Source organism: Mesoplodon bidens (assembly GCF_964165515.1).
Source record: "Mesoplodon bidens genome assembly, chromosome: 4".
Taxonomy (NCBI): domain Eukaryota; kingdom Metazoa; phylum Chordata; class Mammalia; order Artiodactyla; family Ziphiidae; genus Mesoplodon; species Mesoplodon bidens.
In genome coordinates this window covers 91,059,382-91,086,124 of record NC_138160.1, presented here as the reverse complement: position 1 = coordinate 91,086,124, position 26,743 = coordinate 91,059,382, and the positions used below count along the sequence as shown (strand labels likewise).

At 38.3% G+C, this 26,743-nt stretch overlaps 1 protein-coding gene across 1 annotated transcript in view; it reads left to right on the top strand.

Moving 5' to 3' along the window:
* LOC308616341 (uncharacterized protein) overlaps positions 1 to 26,743 on the top strand; it is a gene marked incomplete at its 5' end in the record, with an annotated part of 258,371 nt that overhangs the window by 8,147 nt on the left and 223,481 nt on the right. Inside the window, one exon of the mRNA XM_081232606.1 lies at positions 3,504 to 3,695. The remainder of the gene's footprint in view (positions 1 to 3,503; positions 3,696 to 26,743) is intronic.

The window sequence follows — 26,743 nt, the reverse complement described above, 5'->3', positions numbered from 1 at the left end:
TTTGTTGTGATCCTTGTGGCTCTGTTAGCCACTGCACTGTTGCTTAGGGGCTGCTCAGCCACTTGTTACTTAGAAGGGTAGGATTTTCCCAATCTGAAGAGTGAATTAAGCCAGTATAATTCAGGGGAAAATACTCATGTGAAAAAGTAGGGGTGAGCAGAAGCAAGTATTTGATATATTGGGGCAGCTAAAGGCTGTAGGGATGAAGTAAGTGGAGAGAGATTGAAGACACAGGAAAAAGAAGAGTTCAGTAATATATCAAGGTAGTAGAGAAGAAGATACAGTGATGGGGACCAATAGCTTGGTATAGAGAATCACTCTGGAAAGGAAGACACTCCCTTCCCTGAGACCAAAACAGCCTCCTCCCTATCCTTTTCTATCATGGCGCTCCCATTATCTTCTGGTCTATCTCTTACCAGGTCTCCTGACTATCTTGTCCTACTGTCACAACTTTCCCAATTGCCTAAAAATCCTTCAGTAGTTTCCCACACCTTCCCATTTGATACTAATAACATTAGTATGGACCCTAAGTTCCTTCAAGTTCTGACCTCTGCCTTTTTATTTTTAATTTTAAAAAATATGATTTTTAAAGGTTATTTTCCATTTATAGTTATTACAAAATATTGGCTATATTTGTTGTGTTGTACAATACATCCTTGAGCCTATCTTACACCCAATAGTTTGTACCTCCCACTCTCCCACCCCTATGTTGCCCCTCCCCCGATAACCATTAGTTTGTTCTCTATATCTGTGTCTGCTTCTTTTATGTTTTATTCACTAGTATGTTGTATTCTTTAGGTTCCACATATGAATGATATCATACAGTAATTTCTCTGTCTGACTTATTTCACTTAGCATAATGCCCTCCAAGTCCATCCATATTTCTGCAAATGACAAAATTTCGTTCTTTTTCATGGTTGAGTAGTTTTCCATTGTATATATATACCACATCTTCTTTATCCATTCATCTGTTGATGACCACTTAGGTTGCTTCCATACCTTGGCTATTGTAAATAATGCTGCTATGAACATTGGGGTGCATGTATCTTTTCAAATTAGTGTTTTGTGGTTTTTTGGGTTATATACCTGGGAGTCTGATCTCTGCCTTTCTATCCAGGCTTATCTCCTATCGCCCTTTCACACACAATCTTCACTCCAGTTATGTTGAATAACTTACCTCTCTCTAATGGGCTAGGCAGACAGGGCTGCTATGTACGGTTGTACAGACTGCACATGGAACATCTCCAAGAAGTGCCACACATATTGCTGATATTGTCAGTTTGTATAGTTATTAGAACTATTTTCTGGAACATGGCAGTAGACTGTCCTATTCTAATAAAATTAATATGACAGATTTGTGACAAACAGAAGTAGAGTACTACCTTGAAGAAAGTGTCAGTTTTATAAAAACTTGAACAAAGATGTACCTCAAATCCTTGGTATAAGTTTTTATGTTTAGAATGTCCTTCAGCTGCCTTGTCCACCAGCAAACTCCTACTCATTCCACATAAGGAAACTCAAACACTATCTCTCTATCTCTTCAAATATTGTCAGGTATTTTTTATAGCTACTTATCTCATGGTCTAGAAATATTTGTGGTTCTTATCCCTCCTCTGAATTGTCTGGTAGTGGGTTTTTAATATCCATCTTTATTCATTTTATCCTGAATGAGCACATGAGGTTTCTGAATCAGAGGCAAATTTCTTATTATCCCACAGTAAGTAAGAACTTCATGCTCCCCTCTCCCAGTTTGCCCCAGGCCTTACCCCTGGGACGACGAAGTGATGAAAAAGAATGGAAATTTCCTTAAATGAGGGGCCAGATACTCTGTAGACAAAGGACAAGGGAAAATGATTTTTCTCTACTTATAAAGATAAAGGAGGCAGCTGTGCCCCTGCTCTCCTGGAAGGGTCTCCTCCTTACTCCAGATGTCTTCAAACTCCAGGGCCTAGGAATGTCTTCATTCCTAGTTGAAATTTAAATAACTAGAAAGATAACACTCCAGTCTCCCCAGCACCTTCAGAACTAACCTAGGTGCCTTTCCCAGGATATAATTTTTTGCTTTGGGGAAGATAAGAGAGGTTTTATTAACCCTTTGGATCATAGCAGTTAGCTCTGTCATTAGGAAAACAAGCAACTACAGATCTAATATTTATAGTATGAGAAATGTATCTAGGAAAAGTGAAAGAAAACATTCTCTGTAGTGCATACATTTCTGTGGCTTAGGAGGCTAGAGCCTCTTACAGGAACACTAAAAAAACAAAAAAAACAGGGAAGTTTTATTTATTTTCCCATTTCTAAAGCCTACATGAGTAAGGTCCCATGTCATAAAGATTTCTTCTGATTCCTTCTCCAGGACACAAAGCCTTTGTCATTTTGGGAGAGTTACATAAAATCTCCAAAACTCTATTTTCTAATGTATCCCATTGAGGCAATGATAGCTATTTCAGCATTTGCTGTAGGAATTAAGAGGTAACAAATGACATGTTGGGAGAGCATTCCCCAGTTGCCTTCCATTTTCTCTGGGAAATGGAAAAATGGGTTCCATGAAGGGGTGAATAGGGTAGAGAACATTTGAAATTGCTACCATTGGAAGTGGAGAGTGGAGTCCACATAGATAAATTGGACAACATTGATTTATTATGGAGCAAGTCTACAATTTTCTCTCCCTGGCTTGAAAGCGCAAGGAAAGTGGACTCTGAGGATGACCCATGGATGACCCTTTCTACCAGGATTCAAGAGCAGTGGCCATACAAGGAGAGCTCAGGGCTGAGAACATATCATATTCTGCCCTTTTCCCTCCCACATAAATATATGTTTGCAGTAGAGGTTTGTTAAAATGAGCACTCAGTGATAGCTTGAATAGGAAAAGAGCCTGGGGTGAGGTTTCTAGGTGTGAGGTCTAGCACCATGCTTCTGGAGATGAGAGGCTGTATATCCATACAGAAGCCTCAGGTTATATTTGGTAATAACTGGAAAATCTATCTCTTCCCCTATCAACTTCTTCTGTAATCTGTCTGAGGTCTTCAATTGCCTAAATATATCACATCTAGGGTGAAAGGTTCGAAGGTAGTAGAAACAAAGTTCTAACTTCTAAGACCTTAGAAAATTTTGTAGTTATGATTGCACAACACCCTCTACCTGTTAGGAAAAGCAATCTGCCAAGGGTCCTGAGCATCTCTGTACATTATTTCTGGGTATGCCAAGGATGCAGAGCCCAGACTACTCTTTACTTGGGTCATTTCTCAGGGTTGGATTTGCAGCAAGCAACCTTGAGCAACCAAGTAATAGCTTCCTCCCAAAGAGTAGGATTGCTTACCAAACACTATAAAAGCAGTAAATTCCCCGAGTTCAATATTCCTTGGCTGTGACAGAAAACCACCGAGTATGTGGCAGCCACCTGGACCCCTCCCCTTAGACCCCATGGGATTTTGGGGGCATAAGAAACAAGTGTCAGCATCGTGCTAATGCTGCTTTGACATGCTCCTTTGTCTCTAATCCAGGCATCATCTATTTTCTGCTGGCATCCATGAAACAGTAACAGGCCCCAGACTCTTCACATATCCTGAAACTACTCACCTACCTAAGAGAATCTTGACATTATTGGCATAATCTCCACCAACCTATGCCTTTCCTCCCATGAAAGGAAGCTGAGAGATGGGATGAGTCAAGTAACATAAGAAACTTCTGAGAAGGTAAGGGAAAGAGAGCTAAAGGAAGAATACCTTTTTTCATAATCCTTCTCATTATTTTAGATTATATACTGACTTATTTTATGTCTGTCTCTCCCAGTAGAGTGCAAGCTCCTGGAAGTCAGGGACCTTTTTATTTACCACTGTATCTTAATGAGTAAAGTAGTATCTAGAAATGTTGAGGCTTAATAAATATTTGTTGAGATAATTAACAAATTATCTGGGCCCTGAGCCACCAGTTGGGATGAATTGGTAGTACTCATAGTAGAAGTCTGTTTGCTCTTGAGCTGAGTTTAAAGATATTCCTCTTGTCTTTGTGAATCAGCGCCAAATCTTTGTGTTCCTACAAGGTCTTTTTAAAGTCCTTTAAGGAGAATTTCCCCCAGAATTATTTTGCTAATCACCTTAGTCACCAAAGGACATCCCATATGGGGACAGAAAGAAATGAACTCTATTTAATGAGTGACCATTCAATGCTAGATACTAAGTACGTAGATACTTTGCTTGTGTTGCCTCATTTAATTCTCACAGCTCTACAAGGTTAGTATACTGATATCTATTTCATATATATATGTGTGTGTGTGTGTGTGTGTATATATATATTTTTTGAACTTAGATACAAAGACGTTAAATAACTTGCTTAAGGATACATAACTACTAAACTAGCTTGTTTTTTCTGGTTTCAAAACCCCTCCTCTATTTGCTATAGCATTCTATAGAGTTATAATACTTTGCATCTTGTGTTACGGTGAATAGATTTTCCAAAATAATATCTAGGATGTGTATCCGTAGGATTCAGTGCAAAGAAAAATAGAAACAATTCTAAGTATTTTAAGCAGGAAGGTATTTAATAGAGGGTACTTTCAAAAATCCATGTCAGGATTGGAGAAGTGCATTAACAGACTAGGCCTGTAGAATGAACGATTCCAGCATAATACAGAGTTGACCTATCAGTGGAGCTATTATTGCTGAGGATGACTGGAACACTGGGTTCAGAAACATAACCCTGTGATAGAAGGTGGAGTCAAAAAGCTACTGCTCTCATAGCTGCCACAACTGCTTATTGTCTTCCAGGAGGCTGAGTAATAAACTATGGAACATTGCTCTAGAAAACTGTTTCCATGACCTTTATTACAAGAGAAATACTGTCAGAAGTGGTCAGAAGGTTGCCTCAACTTCTCTTATGTTTTCTAAATCTTGCACAAGTATACCTAACTGGCAGACCTAATTCATATCCATAGCTCTAGGTGCAAAGGAGTCTAGGACATGTTTTAAGCTTCCAGTCTCTGTATTACGAATGCCGCCATAAGAGGATGGTAGAATGGACATTGGGTGAGCCAATCTGCAGTGCTTAGCCCAGGCAGTATTTGGAGAAATACAAATACTTCTACAGAGAGAATGGGTTAAAATGTTCAAAACTGACTCTGTCCAGGAAAACCTATATGATATGATTATTTATTTGAACTCCAAACTCCTAACATGCAACTCTTAATGGCTACGATTTATCCTGGGAAAAATGTTCCCTATGCACGTTAAGGCCAATAATATATCTAAATGTACACATATCGAGATGAGAAAATTATTTATGATGTGGGATCATTACTTTCATTTTTCTATAGCCTTTTGTTTGCTGACACTATTATTGGCATGAATTTTCAGAAGAGGAGGCTTATTTCCAGCAGGCCCCAGGCCTTTCTCTGGATTCTTTTTTACTCTGATTTCTCATATGCCAACACAATACTCACATAGGAAGGGCTTAACAATTTAGTACTCTAAAGCTTCAAAGACACAGCACATCCAAGCATCTTACATGGAGGCCCCAGAGAAGTAAAAAGATTTGCCCAAGATCTCACAGAGACTAGACTAGAAGCCAAGTTCTCTGGCTCCCTGTCCAAAGCTTTTTTTCATCACAACATAACCAAGCCTTGGATTGTATGCTTCCTAAATACAGTGATATTGTGTGTGTGTGTGCGTGTGTGTGTGTGTGTGTGTGTGTGAGAGAGAGAGAGAGAGAGAGAGAGAGAGAGAGAGAGAGAGATTACATTTATATCAAGTTCAATAACAGGCAAAATGAAGCTATACTTTTAGGGAAGCATACTTAGATGTTAAAGTATGAAGCAGAACAAGGAAGTGTTAACCATCAAAGTCTGATTAGTGGTGGAGGTGGGGAGTTGTTACTGGAAAAATGCACATGGGGATTTTGGGGATGATGGCAATGTCTCAGGAAACTCAGTTTTGTAAAACTCAAGCTTATTTTTTTAACCCAGTATAATGTATTTGACTTTTTTGTTTTTAATAACACTTAGTCTTAGTACTCACTGTATGAAAGAGCCAGCCTATGTGCTTTCCATGGATTATTTCATTTAACTCTCACTAGAACACGCTAATAGAAGCACTATTAGTATGCCCATTTTATAGATGAGGAAACTGAGGCATAGCCTTTACTAATCTGTCCAAATCCACACAGTTAGGTAGCAGAGCTGGTATTTGATTCATCAGGCCCCAGTGTCAGGTGCTTAAGTACTCTGCTAATGCTAGCCAACAGAAATTTTGTGGGTGAGTCTAATTATAGACCCCTTTATTATCATTATTTCATAGTCATAAAAGTTATAGTTATGAAAACCATATTAATAAGAGAAAAAATCTGGTTGCAAAACTATACACATATACACACACAGAACTATGATTACATCTGTGTTAAAAATATATATGCATAAGTATAAAAACACCAGAATATAAAACACTAAGTTAGGATGATGAAAATATAGGTGCTTTTCTCCCCTCTTTTTTGTTTTCCAAATTTATTGTAAAGTAGCCATATTAAATTTATAATGGGAAAATGTGCTCTAAAATAAACTTCCCATTTATCTGAAACATAAAATTTCATTTCTACAGTCTCCTTTCCTGCAGCTTTGTATAATCTTTTAGAACCCTCTTCTGTTCAATGAGTAACTTCATTACTAAATTGATGGCACCGGATCATTCTAGCTATGCAAATCACAGACCCACAGCCAGCTCAGGAAAAAGATTACATTAAAAATTAAAGCAACGTGTGGAGATGTGGAAATAATGTGCTTACAATTATTTCTACATATTTAATATTTATGCAATTACAAAGCCAGTCATGACAAATCTTAAATATTGAGTCATATTCCTTTTGCCCTCTAATATTTTTGACCTTGAACTGAGACTGCCAAATAATATATAAAAAATGACTGTGGGAGAAGCATTTCTTTTGGCCTATAAATGATAAATCCTTTTTTCTTAGAGAGTGATCTCATTTCTTCCTAGCCTTTGTTTATTTTCAATGCCTTGTATTTTTTTTACTCTGTTGCATTCTGATCACCCTTGAAAGCGCTGGGCTTTCAGTCTTCCACAGTTTGGTTGTATCGTTTTCTGGTGCTGCTGCTGCTGTGATGTGTTTTCTGCCAGAGGAAATTTACAGGCACATTAGCCGACTTGACAGGCACAACAAGCCACAAGGCTCTCCTAAGGAGAAACAACCACGTGCTGTGGTGAGGTTTTCTCTATTGCACCTTCCCTCTTAAACCTCAGTACCCCACCATGATTCAGATACAAGTCCCCACCACTTTTGCTTGTAGGTATCACCTTGGATCCTGGATTTAACTCTCTGGTTCCTGGTGACAGCAGTACATTGGTTCTGCAGTAATTAATTCATATTTCGGCAACAATCTGACTATAGCAGTTTGTGGATAAAACCCATGTGTTCACTTAGAGCCATATAGATACCAAGTAAGGAACTGGTGGGAACTTTTCTGTTCCTGTGATGAGTCATTGACACAAAAACTATACAAAGGAAAAGCACTATCATTACATTTTATGGAAGGCATTTAGAGAGAAAATTCTAAAACACTCAATTTACTTTTCTCCATGTGCCATAGAAAAATGGTCAACAAAAATCAATGACTTATTAAAAATTCAAAAACATAAAATGAGACATAAATGAAAGGGTAAACTGTTTCCTTGGCAGATTCCAAATAAATTAGAGTACTACCCTACAGCCACTGGGGAGCCAAAGGCCTGTGCATTTTAAGTTTAATATAGATTATGTTGCCCCTGAGGGAGTAAATCTGCTAAGATATAGCAGTTCTGGTACATTCGGACCCTGACTTCATGCCAAAACATCTCTTCAATTTATGATCTTCCAAACCTTTTAAATAATTTTTGAAGGGTGATTTATTTTGAGAATATTCCCTTTATCCTTGGTATATTTGACCATACACATGTAACTATGTAACCTACAGAAATTATTAGAATAGTCCAAAATCATATGTAAGTTTCTTGCTTGATTCTCTATCAAGAAGCAGACATATTTACCAAGCCAATCCATAGCATTGGTCTGGGCTGCTCTATTTATTGAATGAATAAATACATAAATGAACTTTGCATTATCTGGAAATCAGGAATAGGTAATTTCCTGGTAGATTTATTTTTTAGAGAATTAACTAGGAACATTGTTAGTTTGTCCCTGTCCTAGTCATTTCAGGCTTCTGTAAAAATATAGACTAGGTAGCTTACAAACAGCAGAAATCTATTTCTCACAAATTTGGAAGTTGGAAATCTGAGATCAGGGTGCCAGCACGGTCAGGCGAGGGCCCTCTTCCAGGATGCAGGCTTCTCACTGAGTCTTTATAAGTGGCCAAAGGGGCTAGGGAGCTCTGTGGAGTCTCTTTCATAAGAGCACTAATCCCATGCATAAGGGCTCTACCCTCGTGACCCAAGCACCTTCCAAAGGCCCTACCTCCTATACCTTCAACTTCGGGGGGTTAGGATTTCAAAACATAAATTTTGTTGAAAATGAAATAGTCAGGCCATTGCAGGCCCCCTTTCCTTTTTTCTCTTTCTTGGGGCCATGCTCTCCCAAAGGTTTCAGTATAGCCAGCTGCAGCTGTGTTGCCACCTATGCCCTCTGTCCCTCCCCATCCTTAGGAGGACATATGAAAGTTTTTTGGTTCTGGCAGCCTGTTGGTCCTTGGAGAGACTGACTCATTCCTCAGGATCCCTAAGAGTGAGAGCAGACCATACATTCCTCTCTTTAGATTGACTCTTCTTTAGTTTGGTTTTCTTTAATGACAGTGGTTCTCCTCTCTGCCTTTTGATCCTCTGTAGTGACTGCAAGGATGAGAAGAGAGACCTAGTTTTCCAGGTTGTCAGAATGACTAGAGGTCTTTCCAGCTAGTTCAGAGCAATGGCAACAGGCACCATTAATCTTGCCCACCATCTGGAAAATACAGAATACCTGAAGAGCAGGAATTATTTATCCTCACACAAAGAAAGCCAAGGTGCCAGTCACTGGACTTTATATATAGCCATTCTCCATCTAAATGTCTTTAGAAGTAGAATTCATTAATCTAGGGTGATTTGAGTAAGATTCTTTCTGAAACAAGAGGCCAATTTAGATAAAACCCAAGGTGTCTTTAAACTCATTTTTGTTTTGTTTTTTTTTACCTGAAAAGGTCATAAAAAATGGATAAATTTTCATAAATAATATAAATTTCTGTCTGCATCTAGTGAGAGATTTCCTCTAATTTTAACACTGAAATGTTTTAACAAATAATCATCAAATGCCTATTATGTGCCATGCAGGCACTGTTGTAGATGCTGGAATTATAGCATAATGTGTACATTAAACCTTCAATGTGAAGACTGCATACAGACGCTGAGAATTCTTCAGGCTCTCTGATGAATCCATTCACATTTTCTGTACCCATTCATACTTTAAACTGTAGTCAGGCGAGCTCTCCAAACTGGGTTTCACTTGCCTCCCTGATCCCCTAGGACTAAACCAAAGGTATTAAATCCCAGCTCCTTCATCCCCAACCCCAGCCTAGTGGATGCATTATCACTGGGATGAGTGTATCCAGGAGTAGAATTTTATCAGGCCCCCAAGGACCTGAGGAGTTTTTCTTTCAGTACCAAGAAGTCTTTCCTGAAAGTCAGCATCCAGGTAGATTAACTGACAAAAAGGACCCTAAGACATGGGAGCATTTGCCAGTCTGGACATCTGCACTGATAACTATCTGAGGAGCTACTACAAAATGTATGGAGGGGGAAAATTACTCATTTGGAATCCTGGCTGTCAAAGAAAATCCAAACCCAGGAGCTTTTCTCCTAAGAATCCCTGTGACATTTTATTCTTTAAATAAATCTTTTCTTCCTCTCTTTAGGTAAGAGATTGACATTTTAAGATCAATCATGCCTCTGCTTTTCAGGGTTGGTAGACTTAGAACAGGATAAATGGAAATTAAGCAAAATTTCCATTTTTTTGAATAAAAATGCTCAAAATAGCTATATTCTACCTCAGTATAAAAGAGGGATGCTCTTCATCCAGTGGTCATTCTCATTACTATGGTTATCTCAAGACCTTTTGATATCAAAATTTCACCCTGTTTTCTCTATAAGAACCATACTGAACATATGCCTGCTGTATGAATAGCAGCAGAAAGCAAAAGAATCTCATACTATGTTTTTCTCCATCATAGCCAAGGATGCCTTAGTGCTTCTGGTATAGTCACAGGTCACCAGCTTTTCTAGCCCCTCATCGTCATGGGGTGTTTCACCTTGTTACTACAGGCTATAGTTGAATTCTTTCCTCCTGTTTATATTATTCAGCAGCCCCCTTCTTGTTCATAATGGTCTTGTTGCAATTGGCTAGCCTCTCTGAGAAGCAGATTTGTTCAGTGTTTTTAAGTAAGTTAAAATGATGTTTTTAATTACTAAGGTTCTCAGGCCATTCAGTTAGTCAATACACATTTATTGTGAGTCTACTACGTGCCAGGCATTGGAGGAGGTGTTGGGTACTGTAGAATTCCAGGAAGCATGCTGTGGTCAAAGGAGCAACTAGATGAGGTCAGGAGGTGCCATTCTAATAGAAACAGCCTTACCCCTGACATGTGTGGCCTGAGCAAGGCCGTCAACCTCTGGGATTCCAGTTTTCTCACATGCAAAATAAGGGGTGGACAGAGCTTCTCTAACTTCAGACCCTAACATTCTGTGATTACTTCTGGTTTGGTTTACTCATTGCCCTGGAAACCCAGTAGCCTCCCAAAGGTGAATGCTTTAATAAGCCTTCCCAAAGGGTCCTAATTCTAATCCAAGGAGCAGTTTTGTGCTAAAATGAATGCTTTTCAAAGACCCAAGAAGACATTTAAAGACAGGGTACCTATATGTTTTTCACTTTACTGTATATTTGAGCATATTTTCCCCCAAAATGCTTACCTGCTTTCTATTTGCTAGGTAGTATAAGGGAATAATTTCCTAGTGTGGAGAGTCATTTAGAATTCCAAACACCATGGTCTAATCTCTCCAGGATAATAATAAATCAAAGATACCAAAACAAGCGATGAGTCCAGATAATTCTGCACTTAAAATAGTGACAGTTCATCAGGGCATGTTAAAACTCCCTAATTCTGTGCCATTTCAGTAGTTCCAACTGTTTTAAAAGCATCTGAGACTATTATTGCTATGTATTTATTTGTATTGACAATAAAATGAATGCTTCCTTATTTGCAAGCCACTAGATAGTCTTCTAATATCATGTGAGAATTACTTTTTCATCTGTTTTCTCACTATATGACATGTATTTTATAAAATGTTTTGTAAAATGCATCTCAATTTGCAAAGCATGCAATGGTTTGGTATTGGGACCTGGCAGATTATTTGAAATTCAGCATGATTCCCCAGTTTCTAACATAAAAAAAGCAAGGGAAATAAAGGAAACTTTGTATTGCTTTTTAGACCTCATCTTCCTGCATTTGTGGTTAGTTCATTTCAGTTTTTTGTATCAAAAGAATATAATAACTTATCATATACCATTGATCAGAGGCAAGAGGTTTCCTCTTTCTGTTTCTTAAAAAAGACTCCACATATATATCATACATTAAAAAAATTTTTTTTAAATGAAGAACAGGTAGTAAGGTATGAGTTATACTGAGTAGCTCTCTCTATTTCCCTGACTTCCTAATAACATTTCATGGTTTCCTCTCCTTTCTTTCCTCCTCTCACTATAAATATCAGGGCTGATGACTGACTTTTACTGCTGCCTTTCATGCAAACTCCTCAGGCTTGCAAATCAGCTACTGATTCCAGGAAGCATCTCCCTGTCTCCTGCCCTTGCTCACACAGTTTTCTAATGGAGCTAAGGGGCCACAGAGGATACACAAACATTGTATAGCATGTTAATTTGAATAGTAAGACTCAAAGGGTGGATGTTAGACTCATTGCATCAGCTCATTTCAGTCCCCTTGGTGCATGGCACAAGGCAGCCATCCCCTGAACATCTTGCCTATTGAGAGGATGGCAAAAGGGCAACCTGGACAGGTGACAAAAATGGAGAAGGAAAATAGAAATGTTTGCTGAAAGCCTTCCTGCAAGCAGAAATTCTAATCCCTACTTCAAATACTGTTGCTCTTTTAAAATGACATTTCAAGGTACTTTACCTTTCTAAAATGAGTTATCTTCCCTAATAATGATCCCGTATAACATTCTATTATACCTATCCTCTAACTTTCTCATAGTACTTTACACTCACATTCTTGTTCTGCCTGATCAAAACTTATAAAGCAGGTTTAGTGGATCTGTTAGGGGTGTGTGTATATATGCACACATATATATCCAAATGCCATGTTGATTTAGAAACATAGAAGAATGAAATAATTAACCATGGTAATTAGCATTTTTGAGAACATATAATGTAATGTGCCAGGGACTGTTCTCTCTCTCTCTCTCTCTCTCTCTCTCACACACACACACACACACACACACATTCTCATTTAACACAATCTGAGGTAGAAACTGTTAGCTCCATTTTCTAGGTAAGGAAACTGAGACACAGAGATGTTAAGTGACTTGCTCAGGGCAACACAGCAGAGGGTATCAGAGCAGGACTGCTAACCCAAGCACTGCACTCCTTTGCCTAAAATTGAGATGCTCCGCATAGCCCAAAAAGTGACACAATGTGTGTTTTCTTTGGGAAGTTGGTTCCAAACATTAACTAAACTTGAGTGTTACTGCCAAACTTCTGAATTTTATGACAATTTTATCCCCTCAAAAAGTGACCGTTCTTAGAGTTATAGCTCCTGGAAACAAACTTTTAAACCTCAGGCTCTTGGACTGTGCTGGCTGATATGATAGCACGTTGGCTATTAAAATTAAATTCAAAATAAATTAATGTAAGTTCCCCAGTTGCACTAGCCACATTTCAAATGCTCAATAGCGGCACATGGCTAGTGTCCACTCTGCTAGTCAGCACAGCTATGGGACATTTCCACCATGATAGCAGCAGTGCTCCAGGAGACACATAACTGAGGAGATACAAAAGAGTAAATGATCCTTGAGTCCCTTCTAGAAAAGGCACTGATGTGTATTTCCAAGGAAGAACATGTATTGAGTGCCTGCTCTTGGCCAGGCACTGTGCTAGGTGCCAAGGGTACAATGATCCATACCGATTGGTGAGGCAGACATGATCTCTGCCCTTCCTGGAACTCACAGTCTCTGTCTGAGCCAGTCACCAGAATGAGCACTGCAGTGATAGGGAAGGTCTAACACACTAGGAGACATAGAAAACCTAGAATATGTGGGGTTAGGGGTCAGTTAAGACTTTCTGGAGGAGAGAGGAGTCTAAACTAAGGCCTTGACTTTGAGGAAGCTTAAGAAACAAATACGAGAGGAAAAGTGTTCTGATCGAAGGAGCAGCCTGTGTGAAGACTCATAAGGGAAAGAGAGCATGCCATGCTTTGGAGAAGTTTAAAGAAGTCAATAAAAGTATTTTCTCTATTCTGTTTCTTAGGATCAGAGCTTGAATTAAAAAGAAAGAAAAAAATTTTTTTTGCGTTTTCTGAATTACTTGACACAAAGGGAGGGCAGTAGAGAAAGAAAAAGCAGAGGGTAGTTCAGAGCAGGTATGCAGGAGCCAGAAGTGGCTAGTAGCTATGCCCCCCACCAAGTGCTCCAATATGAAGAATGTGCTTGGAGAGCAGCCTTGGCATGATAACAACAACATGGCAGCCATTTTAGATGAAGGGCATGTGCCAGATACCCTGCTGGGCAGTTCAATAGCATTATTTTACTCAATCCTCATCATAAGCCTAGCTATTTTCCTACATTTACATAATTAGAAATTGGTAGAGCAACCCATGAGATAGAACAACTGAAACTCACAAACTCTTTATTTATTTGCTTGAATACCAAGCTGTATAGGCTCCCCGGTTATTGCTTCTTCCCTGTCCCAGGCTAGTACCACCTGAGATGACCAGCTAGAGGAATGGTTTAACTGACATGAAGACATGGAAGCTAAGCCAGAGAGTGGAACTAAGAAAACCTGTGCTGCAGAGAATTAGTTTCCAAAAAAGAAACAAGTGACTAGGGAAAATGCCCTATCTCTCTTTCAGAACTAATTCCTATAATGATTAACCATTTACCACTAGTGATTAAGCCCAATAGAAGAATTTTGGTTTTTAGAATTTTCCAGAAAAGCACTAAACTAGGAACACTTGTATTTGTCATCTTATCCAGCAATATTCAGACTGACTCAAAACATTTATGACTTACAGTCAGATAGTTCAAGCCAACTTTCTTCACAAACTTCCCTCTAAGATTGCCTCAATCTGTTGAAAACTGTTTTATGACTCAACCCAGCTAAAATTTCAGCAGCGCATATCTTCGGGTAAAACGATTCATTCACATCAAGCAGTAATTAAATGTGCAGGGCATGAAATAAGCAGCAAGTTTGGCTTCAGAGCCATCTTGCAATCTGTAAATGATCCAAGATAGACCATATGCCTTTAAATCTAGATGACTGTAGACGTATCCAAGAGAAAGCTAACTGCCATTTCTGCATGAGAGTCATCAAAAGACGAAAAAGGACAGATTTATGCAGCTTGTCTGATAAATGTATGTTAATATATATGTCCATTGAGGTTTGATAAACTGCCCTTAACTTTCCCTATTGCGTTCTTGATTCCATTCTTCTAGAGAAAACATTCAAATTGACAACTCAAACCAACAGTATTCTTCAGTACCTCATTGCATTGGAGTGGGGTAGCCATTTGGACAGACAGAGTTTTCCTCTCTCTAGCAAGGGTTGCCACCCTCTTCTTTTGGCTTTTTAAGGAAACTTCCCCCCACTTCACACTGGGACTCTCCACCACTATGCCACCCTGACTCCTGCACATGCTCACAATGCTTGGGTAGGGGGGTGGGAAATTGGTTCAGTCATGAACATGTGACATATGGAGCATGCCCCACTCTGAATCTTCCTTGGGCTTGCTGTACACACATGGGAAGGCTAAGTCTTCCATCCATGGGCTTCCTAAGACAGGAGGATGTGAGAATGGAGCCGCTGGTGTCATCTTGCTACCGAATGAAAAGAACCTATGTGAGAACAGTCAGGCAGGGTAAAGCAGAACTGGGAGATGGAGACAGAGTCCTGAACACATTGTTTGGGCCCCTGGATTCCTTCATGTTTGATGTCACTTCATGCGTATTGAATGAGTTAAGCAGTGTCTGGTAACACAGGAGGTGCTCAATAAATGTTATTTGCCATCTCTTTTCCTCCCTCTTTGACTTTGGCAGCTGCCAGACAAGGATTCAAACCATCTTTGGCAGCCAACACTTCTGTTTCTTGCTTTTAGAGGAAAGCCAATCAGACAGCCTGGAAAATGATGAGCACAAAGTCAGCACCCTAGAGCAATGCAAGCTCCCTCTGCATCTGACAGATGTCTCTTTGGAAACAGCCATTCTTTGCTCAGTGCACTCTCATAGCTTAGACAACAGCGCAGCCATACTCAAGCTGGTACAAAAATGGCACTTTATTACCTAGGAAAGGAAGGAGATGACTTGGTCAAACCATAAAGTGGAAGCTACGACGGGAAGCAGGCTTGCCACATAAGCACCTCAGAATGCAGTTTTCCACTGGCCAATTGGATGAAGGTACCAAGCTGTGCTTGTTTGGCTATTTTCCAGTGGCACCATTCTGTAGAAAGCAGGCAACCCAGACTGTTAAAAATATAGAACTTAGCAACCTGACACAGTGTTTAATCTCATGAAAACCAGACATCATGGTGGTTATTAGTGCTAAATATTAAGTGATCTAAGATTCAGTTAAGATAGGGCAAATAAAACCATCACTACTGAGTGATGTTTGCAAAACATGCACCCTCTCACCCCTGCACAGTTTTGCAGAAAAACTGTTTGCTTGCACAATAAATGCTAGTGGTTGGTTGATTATCGAATTGAGTTGTTGATGTGATACAATCCCTGTAGTATAAAAGTCTTAAAAGTAATGTCTGAGACCTTATGTTTGTGATATTTTCAGACTCAATAAGCAATGTCATAAAAAATCGTAGAATTTAGAACTGGAATGGATCTTATAGATGAAAGAAGTCAAGGCTCAGAAAGGTTTAATGAGTTGTTAAATGGCAAGGTAGGGGCCTTAAGCCCTGTCTTCTGGTTTTTAGTTGGACATCTCTGTCATATGGCATTCTCTCGAAAATTATAGCACAGAACATGAGAGTTGGGAAGGATCCTTTACATCATCTAATCCAACCTGCTCATTTACAAGTAAGAAAATGGGGCCCAAAGAGATGAGGTTCTCTCTGAAGTTCAGTAAGGAATTAGGCTAAAATTTATTGACTCCTGGGTAAGTATTCTTTATGAAACTTAGTTTGGTAAGTTTGACAAGTTATCCCACCATTTAACTTCTGTCAGAGGGCAAACAAATTAACAAACACCCAGTAATCACCAGAAAAACCTGGCAGGTGTTAAAGTCTGGCAATAAAATTTTTTAGAGAAACAGGGTCTCTTAGTCAAGTAAGTGTGTGGTGAAGTATAAATAAACAACTGAGCTAAAGACTATAATCTGCCAGGTGTGTCGTGGTATTTTATTTTTCCCATAGTCACTGAGATCTGAAGGCTGCAGCTATTTCTGATAATGAAACCTTGCTGGCTTCACTAAGAAGGCCTTTAAGTGGCCTACAGCATCAAGTCTTTTCTCTGTTCCTGGTTCCTAATTTATTCTGATACGGTAGACGGGGTTAAGCGAAGAGTATTTGTGTTGTTGTCATAATTTGAAGTTCACTGCTTTCTAACTTCCTGTAGGATGTGCGTATACCAGGTGGAGTCTGCAAAACTGTCGATAAGTCTGTCTCCCCCATCCGCCACCCCCGACTCTCACTCTCTCTCTCTGAAAATTCGAAGAGTTAAGTCATTCTATCTAAGGAAGAGGGAGAAGGAGAGAAGCAAGCCGCTGAGTTGCCTGTCCGCCTACAGAAGAACATTAACATTGTTAATCAGCATTACAGGCTTGGCTTTGCTTCCCAGGGAAATGGTAGGTAGAGACAGAAAATGTTTTAATCCTTTCCAAGCAATGTTGTCCTTGGTGATAGCCAGGAAGGAGGGATTTTTTTCTTTTCATTTATACCTTTTTAGCAATCTTGTACAGTTTTGAGTTACTAACAGTAAGAAGCAAACTTGTCAAATAATGTCATGTCAGGTTAATGAGGAATTATCAACTGCTTGCACTGTGCCCAACATTGTCCTAAGCCCTACCTGTGAGGCAAAAAATAATATTGTCTTTGCCCTTGAAGAGTTCACCATCTTCTTAGAGCAACAATATTTAATAACAAAAACAATAAGATGTTGTTCTCCCTTGGGTATAGTGAATTCTGGTACAGATGACCCTTATCCAGTGGGGCATGACCTGTGGAAGTGGTCAGAAGGCCAGGGAGGATAAGAAGGTTCTGATGAACCCAGGATGAACGTGAAGGCTGTTTCACATGACCTCATGACTGGAGTCATCTCTTTTTTTTTTTTTTCTTGTTTGCTTTGGCTTCCTGCAGCGAGGACTCTTGAGGCTGCAATGTAAAGGGTCCCTCACCCCACACTCTACCCCTTGTTCTGTATGTGGTCTGTTATGTGGCTTAGAAAGTGGTGGTCTCAAAGCCTCAGAGAAATGGTATGAAACAGCCCCTTGGTAATCTTGCTTGAAATACCTTTGGCCTCAGACCCAGGGACTGTTATGGATCTGAACAGATGCTTTCCTCTGATCCTAAGTGATCAGCCTTAGATCAAACCTGCAGTCTCGACTGTCTTATTATGAAGAATGAGATATGGTTTTGGTTGCTGTTGTTTTCCTTATATTTTTACTTCCACAGCCTACATCTTTATCTTTTATGCAAATAATTCCCTTGATGGATCCACTCTATTTGTTCTTCAGTTATATTCTGATTTATCTGAGGCTTGGGTAAACAAAGCTGAGGCAGCAGTCACAACGCTAGAACACAGAGTAATAGTCAATCAACCCATTAATCCCGTTGGAGCAAAGTAGATGTACCTGCTAGCTGTTGGTTCTGAACTTCTTATCCCGTTACAGTCACTAGCAAGGACTTGGGAGACACACTCAAGCTAGTGGGGGTTCCCAAATAAGTTATTTAACTTCTCACAGTCTTTGCTTCCTTATGTCTAAAACAGAAACAATAATAATCCTACCTCCTAATGATGTCAGGAGGATTAAATGTGGTGCTACACACAAGGTGCTAAATACTGTGCATAAGCAATTTGGGCTTTTATTTTGATCATTATCCTTAACACTGATCTTAATGTCCTTTCAGTTCAATTTCCTGTATCAGAAAATGCTGGGGGTGAGTCAGAGGAAGGCCACAATGTGCTCTGCCATTAGTCAAAGAAGAGGGAATGCTGAATTTAGCCACAGACCCATAACAGTTGAACTCTAGCAGAACTTTTACTATTCAGTCAGCAGTAGAATCATACCATATGATAAAAAGAGCAGCAAAGTACCTACTACTACTCCTCACCCTAACAAATCAATTATTATTTTTTTATGTTCTTTTTCAAGTTTGTCCATCGTCAAACATAAATTTGCAGTTGCATGTGTAGCAGTTTGGATTCGTTCAAAAAAGCAAATAAATCCCCTGATGAGCAATTATTGACTGCCTACTAAGTACCAGGCACTATTCTAAGGTGCTGAGAACACAAAGAAGAAAACACCTTGAAAACTGATAGTCAATCTAAATAAAATATTGGTTTTTGTTTTGGTAGTGTATTTTTTTTCCACAGCATAAGGGTTTTCACATGTTGCCAGAGAGGAATAGAGGAAGAGTCAAGAAACAGAAGATAATGCATATTTCAGAGCTGGTAGTAAAATAGAGAAGTGACTGGAGAATGCCTGACCAATCCGTGCATAATAGCTGAACCCATTCTAAGAGGCATAGGAATATCCTGCATTAGGAATCATTTATGGTACAGAAAAGGTAAAAATAGGAGTGATACAAAAAAAAAAAAAAAAAAAGAAAGGAGTTCATGTGACACATGCATTGTGGGATAGCTGCAATAGTGATGACTTAAGAAATAAATAAAAATAAGTAAAGAGTAAATAAAAGTATGAAAAGGGACTGTTTATGATATTGAGGCCACTAAGGAAATGAAAGAGATGAAAACTCAACTCATACTTAAAGATAAACTTGTTCGTATTCACTATTGCTTTATGTTGGTAGGTACCACAAAATGGGGGGATGTCAACCAAAAAAGAGAACTCTATCCATTAATAGAAAGGTAAGAAGTCAATTTCCACTTAAAAAATTATATAACACTCAAAAGCAACAACAACAAAAATCTCTACAAAAATAAATAAGTGGGAGGCATTTGGCACATTTTATGGGAGATTTTTTGAATCCTCTTTTGCACTTTGAATTATCTTGCTGCTATTATTCCGTTTCTTATGGGAATCACACAGACAATTATGCAATGTACACAGGCTAAGTTGAGACCTTACTGATCCATGGCCTTTTTGGTAAGCATTCATTGTCATCAAAAAGAAAATAATATAATTGGCCATCAAAATAATAAATTTTCCTAAATTGTAGTAAATTCTCACCCAGAAATGAAAGCATAAGTGTATTTTACTGACAAAAGTCCTGATGCTAGGAAGTTTATTGCTTTAGTTAACTGGTTTACGGAACACTGCTAGAGAAGTAGAGTATGAATCATTAATGGGACAGAGGCTGGCATGGGTTGGATATTGGTGAATTTCAAGTCTTTCCTCTGGTCAGTTGATATCCATTACTCAATAATAGGATGGACAATCCATGATTTTATTAAAAGTAATCTAGCATATCCCATGCTCTTGGATTGGAAGAATTAATATTGTTAAAATGGACATACTACCCAAAGCAATCGACTATTTTATGTGATCCCTATCAAACTACCCATTACATTTTTCACAGAACTAGAACACATAATCCTCAAATTTATATGGAACCACAAAAGACCCAGAATTGCTAAAGCAATCCTGAGGATAAAGAACAAAGCTGGAGGCATAATCCTCCCAGACTTCAGACAATACTACAAAGGTACAGCAATCAAAACAGTATGGTATTGGCACAAAAACAGACATATGGATCAATGGAACAGAATGGAGAGCCCAGAAATAAACCCACATAGCTACAGTCAATTAATCTTTGACAAAGGAGGCAAGAATATACAATGGAGAAAAGACAATCTCTTCAGCATGTGGTGTTGGTAAGCTGGACAGCCACATATAAATCAATAAAGTTAGAATACTCCATCATATCATACACAAAAATAAACTCAAATGGCTTAAAGACTTAACTATAAGATGTGATACCATAAAACTCCCAGAAAAGAACATAGGCAAAACATTCTCTGACATACATCATAGCAATATTTTCTTAATTTCCCAAGGCAATAGAAAAAAGAAAGCAGATAGAATCTAATCAAACTTATACACTTTTGCACAGCAAAGGAAACCATAAACAAAATGAAAAGGAAATCTACAGACTAGGAGAAAATATTTGCAAATGATGCGACCAACAGGGGCTTAACTTCCAGAATATACAAACAGCTCATACAACTCAATAACAAAAAAACAAACAACCCAATCAAAAAAATGGGCAAAAAACCTAAAGAGGCATTCCTCCAAAGAAGATATCCAGATGGCCAATAGGCACATGAAAAGGTACACAACATCTCTAATTATTAGAGAAATGCAAATCAAAACTGTAATGAGGTACCACCTCCCACTGGTCAAAATGGCCATCATCAAAAAGTCAAATAATAAATGCTGGAAAAAAAAATGCTGGAGAGGGTGTGGAGAAAAGAGAACCCTCCTACACTGTTAGGGAATGTAAATTGGTGTAGCCACTATGGAAAGTAGTATGGAGGTTCCTTAAAAAACTAAAGATAGAGATACCATATGATCTAGCAATCCCACTCCTGGGCATATATCTAGAGAAAACTCTAATTCGAAAAGATACATGCACCCCATTTTTCACAGCAGCACAATTGACAATAGCCAAGATATAGAAGCAACCTAAATGTCCATCAACAAATGAATGGGTAAAGAAGATATGGTATACATATATATATATATACACACACACACACACACAATGGACTATTACTCAGAAATAAAAGAGAATGAAATAATGCCATTTACAGCAACATGGATAGACCTAGAGATTATTACTAAGTGTAGTAAGTCAGACAGAGGAAGACAAATATCATATGATATCACTTATTTGTGGAATCTAAAAAATGATACAAACTAGCTTATTTACAAAACAGAAATAGACTCACAGACATAGAAAACAAACTTACTGTTACTAAAGGGGAAAGTCTGGGGAGGGATAAATTAGGCGTTTGGGATTAGCAGATACAAACTACTATATATAAAATAAATAAGCAATAAGATCCTACTGTATAGCACAGGGAACTATATTCAATATCTTGTAATAAACTATAATGGAAAAGAATATGAAAAAGATCATATATATGTACATGTGTGTGTGTATATATATATGTGTGTGTGTGTATATATGTATATATACACACACACACATATATATATATATAAAAAAAAACTGAATCACTTTTTGGTACACCAGAAACTAACACAACATTTTAAGTCAGTTATACTTCAATAAAAAAGTAATCTACCAAAAAAACACCTCAAAATATCTTGAATGTTAATAAATTGAAGACTAAAAATTATAATACATCCAATGCAATGCAGTACTAATCAGCTATTAAAATTATATGTACACCCAAATGTATTTAAATATTTTACAGAAATCACATAATGAGGATGGATAGATAAGATGTAGATACTCAAGATGTAGAAAGATATTCAAGGTAGCTATTAAGCGAAAAAATAATTCTAGTTATATAATGGTATCATATGTATACCTTTTTAAAGGGAAAATACATATATAAATATAATTATTTCTGGAAGGATACACAAGAGATTGTGAACAGTGACTACCTCTAGGAGTGAAACTGTGGTGAGAGGTGTATTTGTACTTCTCAGTGTGTATATATTCTTATTCTTTAAATTTTTAGACATGAGCGTGAATTACCATAATAGTAAACTAGTTTAAAACTGAGAAAAAATTAATAAAAAACTGTAAGGACAGTTAATGGCAAATATCAAATATATCAAAGAAAAAAACTTTAACAAAGGGAAATCATTATTTGGTCAAAAAAGTGAGATAAATAATTTTCAATGGAAATAAGTTTATCTCTTGGTTCTAAAATAAAACAACCAGGAAATAAATGCTGAACCATACAGTAAGCACATTAGTTGCCATGTGTTAACAGCACTAAATTACCAAAAAAACTGTGAAGCTAATGGTTCTCTTTCAGTCAGTTGCTTTAATTATCAAGAATCAACTATATAAATGAAACTTGAGTCTCCCCATGAATATGCATCTAAAAGACAGAAGGCTTCTTCCCTTCTTCCTAACTACACTCACTCACAGCTCTGCCATCACTGTCAGCAGATGCTCACTACTGAAGGGAAATTTAATTTCATGACCCACTTAAAATATTGACATCTAAATGTAGACATTCCTTTCATTGGAATAACTGCTGTGACCATACCCTTACATGGTAAAGACAAATTCAAAGGAATATATACATTTTGGAGTGTGTCAAATGGTAACTTAACATGTGGCATTTGGAAAGGATAGGCTTTGGGGTAGTAGGAGGTATCTCCTTGCTTTGCCCATTTTGGGCCAAATCATACCTGTTATCAGATGTGTCTACTGCTTCACTCCTTTCAGGATTCATGTTAATATCACAAGGGATTCTTGTAATGCCGAACTTTGTGATGACAGTGGAAGGGGCAAAATAAGAATGCCTGAATCCATGCTGGGGAATGAATATATGGGATCATAAATAGGTAATTAGGCATACAAATACTATATGGTCTGTCAGTAATCCCAGATTATTCTCATTAAAGGATTGGCGAAGTCTTGAGCCTGGTCCCATTTGGATTCTCACCTTCTTCCATGTCTTCCACTGATCCTTATCCAAGTCCTTTTACTGTTATCAGTAACTACTATTATTATTATTATTTTTTTTTGCGGTACCCGAGCCTCTCACTGTTGTGGCCTCTCCCGTTGCGGAGCACAGGCTCTGGACGCGCAGGCTCAGTGGCCATGGATCACGGGCCCAGCCGTTCCGCGGCATGTGGGATCTTCCCAGACCGGGGCACGAACCCGTGTCCCCTGCATCAGCAGGCAGGACTCTCAACCAGGGAAGCCCCAGTAACTACTATTATTAATGATGATTCTTGTTACCATATATTGGGAACCTAGCATATGTCAAGCACTGTGCCAACCACATTGCATGTATTTTCCAATTTCTTATAACTCCATAAGGAAGTAAGGGCTCAGAGAGGACACACAGGTAATAATAGTGAAAGCTAAGATGGGAGCCCTGGTGTATCGCTTAGGGTTCTGGGTTGCAAACAGTAGCTCTCATTCTGGTTAACATAAAGCAGAAGAGTAATTCATTGAAAGGATATCAGAAACATCACAACATCTATGTGTATCCTTCCAGAAATTATATATACATGTGTTTTTCCCCTTTAAAAAAAGTATACTATTACACTGGAGAAATAGGCTCAGAACTAAGCAGAGGGTCAAAGGAGAGCCTAGGCAGTCAGAAGCTCAGCCCAAATTATGCCACTTCTTCATAATAGAAAAAGAAATGTAGACAGTGAATGGCCATGAAGGAGAATGGCTGAATAAATTATGGTGGAATTAATTGAATATAATGCAGCCACTAATTAAGATGAATAACACTCTCCCTGGTACCTTGGATAAATTTTCATAAGGAATTGCTGATTAAGAAAGGTACTTATACCAGAAGTGATTGGCTGAGGTGGGAATGGGAGGGAGGGGGTGCAGGATGAGGGTTGATGGAAGCAAGCAAAAAAAGGCAAGGAAAAAAATCTAAGAAGATACACCATATGTATATGATTATATTTCTATATTTATGTAAAGTTGTGTTTATGTAATAACATGTAATAAATAATTTTTTAAATGCTAGAGGAGGGTCTGGTTAGGATTCTGTAACTGCTGCTGCCACCATTAACATGAGCTCTCTGCATCTGTACCTTCTCTGCATTCCTTGCTCCAGAAGGAGAGCATCTAAGGATGGAGAGCATCTGCGTTGTCTGGGCAGGTGTATTAGTCAGCTCAGGTGCATAACAAACTACCACAGGCTGGTGGCTTAAACAGAAATTTCTTTCTCATAGTTCTGGAGGCTGTAAGTCCAAGATGAAGGTCTGGCCAAGTCCAGGTCTGTGAAACCTCTCTTCCTGGCTTGCAGATGGCCTCTATCTCAAAGTATCCTCACATGACCTCTTCTTTGTGTGCCAGCAGAGATTTCTCTTTTTCTCTCTCTCCCTCCCACTCTCTTTCTTCCTCTCTTCCTCTTCTTATAAGGCCACTAGTCTTATTAGATTAGAGTCCTACCCCATGACTTCATTTAACCTTAATTACCTCCTAAAGACCCTATCTCCAAATACAGTTACATTGGGGCTAGGACGTCAACACATGAATTTTGTGGGCACACAATTCAGTCAATAACAGTGAACCAGCTTCTTTATTTTTCTTCCATCATGGGAGTCTAGGTCCTGACTTCCACTAGACTTACACATGCAGTGACAGATTCTCCAAACACGCAAAAGTAGTTTGGCAGAGTAGCAAAAGACACTTGACAAATATGCAGATATCTGACTCCAAAACCTGTGTGCACTTTTCACAATTACAGGTTGCTTTCCCTGCAAAGAAATTCAGTCTCTGTTTCAATGATGTATGTTCAGGCTTTAGGTATAGCGTCTTGAGCAACTGTATGTCTATTGCATTAGCCACCAAAGTTCCTAATTTGCTATTGTACGGATCCAAACTTAATGTGCAGTGTAATTGCTTTTAGGTATTGGTGTTGGGAGAGAGGCATTTGAGAGATATCTTTTATATGTCTATGCTTTCTCTTTTTGCTTGTTGTGATAATGAGGATTACTCAGACCACCCTGCCTTTTGGAGAGAAAATATTAATTCATACTTGAAAAAAATTCTTCTTCTGAGCAAGAGTTATTTTTCTTATCTTCAAATGCCTCCCGGCTACAGTCATGTGAAATTTTGCTATTTAATTATTTCATATCCACCTTAGTGGATTAAGCCACTGTGCCTAGAAATTATTATTTTTCAGGACCCCTTGGTAGGCCAGAAATCCAAAATGACTCCTTACTGTCTAATTCAAACATAATTTCTATGAGGCTAAGACCCATAAGTCGTTACAAATACATAAAACTTCTTAAATCTTGGAAATCTATTGAATATATGCAACAGGTGTTACATAATGGATACTAAAATTCAAAGCCACGTTTAACAAAATGCCTCTGAAGAAAAGTGAGCCAGAAAAGTGCAAAGGAATATAAATACTATGCTACCACTTGTGTAAGAAGGGAAATAAGAAACCATTTACCTATCTACTTATCTTTACAAAAATAAACATAGGAAGATATTGTAGACTGAATTGTGTCCCCTTAAAATTCATATGCTGAAGACCTAACCCCCCGTATCTAAGAATGTGACTGTATTTAGAGATAGGACCTTTAAGGAGGTAATTAAATTAAAATGAGACCATTAGGGTGGGCCCTAACCCAATCTGACTGGTGTCTTTAAGAGGAAGATATTAGGACACACAGAGAGACACCAAGAGCTTTCATGCACAGAGGGTTGGCCGTGTGAAGAGGCAGCAAAAGGGCAGCCAAGCAGAGAGGCCTCAAAGGAAAACAACACTGCTGGCACCTTGATCTTGGACATCCCGCCTCCAAAACTGTGAGAAAAAAATTTCTGTTATTAAAGCCAACCAGCCTGTGGTATTTTGTTAACTGCAACTCTACCAAACTAAAACAGAAGGATAAACCAGAGAACAATGAACTTGGTTACTTACAATGGGGACAGTAAATAGGGTGAAAGGGATACAAGAAGGAGTTCCACTTCTTTCATTATACCTTTTTGCATAGTTTTGACTTTTGGAAGCATGTTAGTGTTCTACAAGTTGAAAATAAAATTAATTCGCCAAGATGAAAAGGGGAAAAAACTACAATGGAAAACCACCTGCCATAAACAAACACAATTGTATTTCAAATGCATGTCATAACTGCACTGAACGGGGTGGGGGTGAAAAGTTCTAGTCAAAGTTATTTATAAACACAGTATTTGACTATATACTCTCAGTCTTGGTTGGGGGATGGGATGGGGTGAATACTGCAAGCAAATTCTGAGGTCTTCTTAGTAGGTTTATTTATTTGTTCTGTAATGTTACGGAAAAAACAATTTTGGAGCCATTTTAGATGCATTGCAGAGTTAAGCAAGATAATAAATATACTGATGATGTTAAGAGCCAGTGGTCTCACTATGAAAGAAGAGACACACATATATAGAGCTGAGAAAGAAAAGAAATATTTCCACGGTGATGAATTTGAATTGAAGAAATGAATGTGAATTCATGATTTCTAAAATATATATATGTATGTGCACAGGTATATCTAAGTGCATGTGTATATGCATATATGTATACATATGTATATATGATTATATCTACGTATATGCATGTATTTCCTAGCCCTGGCCACATAGGAATAAAGAGACCACAGTCAAAATGAGCATACTTAGCATGCTTATTTTGGTGTCTAACATTCC